Raw genomic sequence first — 3,853 nt, 5'->3', positions numbered from 1 at the left:
AAGCGCTGAGTATGACGGTAATGATCGTACTGGTACACCTGCCTGTGCTTCTACAAAAAGCAACATTGAAATGTAGGGAAAAAGAAAAATGAAGAGCTATAGCGGAAGTGTGCGAAGAGAATAGTTGCTAAGATGACTGGAAACCAGCGGTTACCTCTAAAAAAAGAAAACAGGAAATGTTTCCGAAGAGGGAATGTGGACACTGCTGCGCCTGTAGCTATCTACGTGTAAAGGAAAGAGGAGTCATTGCTTCTAGGTAGCTAAGCATACTAACTCTAAGGACCTATTGCGTTTGTGTTGTTGACTTAGTTATTAGTGCGTAGCGTATTCGTCAGGTTAGTTTTCTTTTTTTCAGCTCATCGAAAGAACATTGCGAGGCTACAGATCCTGTTTGGCTACCTTCCTTCTTCAACTGCGTGTGCATCAGTGCCGCAATAGAATGGTAGAAACTTGGGGAAGAAGACGCTGATATCCATTAACAGACACAATCACGTACACACACGTACTGACTGACACGTTCATATAGGTATATTACACTCTACACATGCTCCTATGTAGGGAGAAAATAATCACTAGCGCCCGGCCGCTCACTGGATGTGATGCTACAGAGAAATAGAGATAAATCCATTACATGATGAAGGGAGGCATATCAACGGAGGCGGATGTACAATAACCTCGTTACAGTGTCCAATAGGTATAGTTTTTTTTTTATTAAAAAACTCACGCTTTTAAATACCTTCTAATCTCATTTACGGTAAGTCAAACGGTCACTAGTCGTCCTCGTTTGTATTCCGCTACCACGAAATACCAATTTCGTGATACATATCACATTAGAAATGGCTGCTTTGTCGGGCTTGCGTATACGCCTGCAAAGTTGCTACTGTAAGTGATTCGTGAAATCGCATCCAATGTTGTATCGAGTCGACTTCTCCATGTTGCAATCCGAATCACTTGCTTTCAAAACGTCGCGACGCAACAACTTGGCGGGGGTTGTCCTCATTCATCTACGGTAGCACGCACTCACGCCTTCTTGATCAGTATTCATTCGAAGGATTGTATGGAAATATCAGCATACACTACTCTTACGGGAACGCTTCTAAGTGAAGGAGCAAGTCAACCCGTCAAGTTAGACTAAGGCAAGCGGAAGGACGACCGGCAGGCGTGTCGGAAGAGAAGTTCATCAATCACATCTGCTGTTTAGATGAAATTTAGCGAACGATATTAGGGAAACAGTCCACCCGTAGCGGCGGCGACCGCCGCCATGCCACCCCAAAATCGTATTGTCTTTGTGTGCCATAGTGTACGATAGCAGCAATAACGCTCCCGTTCCATCTATGACGATCCTCATGGCGTGCATCCATCCGTTCGTCCATCCAATGTCGATCAATTCATCAGCTTCTGCTTTTGCTCATCGACAGCAAAGGGGCTGCATGAACAATGATCACAAAGAATCCGCGTTTTCGCAGCACCGCTGGCCCTTAACGGTTGGCATTGATCATCGAATGTTCGCCATTTTGCAGTCACTGCCGCTTTGCCGAAGCGTGCTGTGTCGTTTTTCTCTTTCTAAACTGATCGAATATTTCGACCAATCAAAGTAGCACGCACTGAAGCAATAGCAGCGAGCGACTTTACGAAATACAGCACAGGCTAGCAGTAGACGCCAGTTTAAATGGGAAAAGGCCAGGGAGCATCGCAAAGGAAGCTAGCGTAGGGTAGATCGGTTACCTAAATTATATAAGGTCTCTCGTGGGAGCACTGCCCGAAGGCATAAAGGAAGCGGTCGACTTATTCGATGATTCTTTCGATGGCACGCCGCTCGTGCTGCCGTTCGGGTCGACACCACGACTTCATCTCACTTCCGGTCGAAATAGACGCTAGTTGAGCGGCTGGCTGTGGCGGCGACGACGAGACGATGCCGGTCCATGATCATCCCAGTGGCGGGACGCCTTCGCCTTGCCGAATGAAAGCAGAGAAAGCGTGCTCGACCGACTGGAAACATTGACGAGGGCTTAAGACTAACGTTCGACTAGGAGACCGATACGAGATGCAAAAGCAGAGTGAGCACTGTACGATGGGAGTATAAAATAGACAGCGCAATATCAAAATACCGATCAGGACCGCCGCCCTGGGTCTTACCGCAAACGGATCGTAGTCTTAGCCATCCTCGCCACTAAGGGCAACGCAGCAAGCACTATAGACTGTACATAGAACTATAATATCGTGTATGGCATACTGATCGTGGTAAAGGTAATGGCAGTAGAGATGGGAGACGCCCTATTTATCCGTGCATATGCAAATATTCGCTTATGGAAAGGACGTAAAATTGTAACTTGTTATACTCTGATTTTGTATGCACAAGCCGTTACGTCGGAGATAATGGTTTACTTAAGCATAGTTAGCCTTAAACCAACTACAGTCTACATTTGGAGGAAAACGTTACCGTTTCCCACTTTAGAGAAAACGCTAATAATGGCAGAATCATAAAACGCATTCAGCCATCGCGTTCGATAGAATAAGGTCTCTTGGGAACACTAACAGGCACAGCAATAAATTTTCTATACGTTCAAAAGTGATTCATAAGTGTAACAGGTGCGGTAAATCTATTACAGGAACGGAGTTCTTAAAAGTGCACCATACTCCTATAAGATTTTTTTTACTCGCAATAACAGGTCCTTCCTGTATGACAACTCTATAGATATATATGCTTCATTAATAAATATACCAATGTCCTGTTACCTTTAAATGATACAGAATTCTGTTCTACAGAGATCCAAACTCGATTAACGTAAGAGATCATTTTGGCGCCGGCCTCGTCGTTCCGTTAAGATAACTATCGTTTTTGTTTAGAGACATACATGTTTTGCGTTCTACGTCCGCTAGTGGTATGAAGCATTGCTTACATATACTCTAACTGCAAGCATTTATTCTTACATTTATGTTTCCTTTCCATCCTACAGATATATATATAGCTAATTATTTTTACTGCGTGAACTTGAATTATATGTTCCAAAAATTCGTCAGGTAATTAATTACTACCGAAATTGTACAACCATGTAATCCCATTGGCCAACATGTTTCTAAGAATCGTTCTATATTTACGGTTGATTGTCAGTTTACCAAGTTGGCCAGAAAAAGTTTCACATATCGTAATGTTTAAAATTTAGCAAAAAGGAGATATTCCGGAAATACTCGCCCTCGCACACAGAGTGCTGCACGCACTTTCCCTGGAATAACCTTAAATACTCTTGGTCACTATATAGGTACTCTCGCACGAGCCTATAAATACATATACAATAAGCTAAAGCTTCGTCAGATTTAAGATTCTATGAAACATTGCGGCGGATGAATATCAACCATTGCCACAGGCAGAACAGATATGGCTAAGTCTGCGAAAAGTGACGACATAAAACAAGGATTAAATGAACCGTGTTATACAAAAGGTGCTGCGAATTTACACAAAGCCCAACGTACGGCACGATTTTCGAACCGTGGCAGGGGCGGCATACGCCTTCGCGGTATGGGCGGCTCATACGCATCCAACCCACAGCACATCGTATCTCAGGCTCGAGCAAGGAACAGATTGTGGGAAGGTCACAAGCAACGTGTTCTGTATGGTAAGACTCGTTCTCGCAAACTTCGGCATGAACAATATGCCAAGTCAAGATAAAAAAATTGTAATATTGAAAACCTTAAGCGACCGGAAAGTAACAAACAAAAACCGAACGTATAAAAAAGTTTGAAGAATACCGCTGAAATTTTCGTATACATAAACATGGTAATTAAACAGCGTCACGATGGCGGCGCTGGCACCGCTCATAGCTGTTGGCCGCTGGCATAGCTCAGCTCCATCGTT

General features: G+C 43.8%; 1 long non-coding RNA gene across 1 annotated transcript; it reads right to left on the bottom strand.

The window, feature by feature from the left end:
* Window positions 1-686: 686 nt before the first annotated feature.
* Window positions 687-2,869, bottom strand: LOC147752057 (uncharacterized). Its single transcript, XR_015315127.1, has 2 exons — window positions 2,737-2,869; window positions 687-1,989 (listed from the first exon to the last, which is right to left on the bottom strand). It is a non-coding gene; the product is annotated as an uncharacterized LOC147752057 (long non-coding RNA).
* Window positions 2,870-3,853: the final 984 nt, after the last annotated feature.

The sequence above is a fragment of the Varroa jacobsoni genome, unplaced genomic scaffold (assembly GCF_002532875.2).
Source record: "Varroa jacobsoni isolate VJ856 unplaced genomic scaffold, vjacob_1.0 contig00213, whole genome shotgun sequence".
Lineage (NCBI taxonomy): Eukaryota > Metazoa > Arthropoda > Arachnida > Mesostigmata > Varroidae > Varroa > Varroa jacobsoni.
Note: the sequence above shows the minus strand (reverse complement) of the source record. Positions and strands in the feature narration are given on the sequence as shown.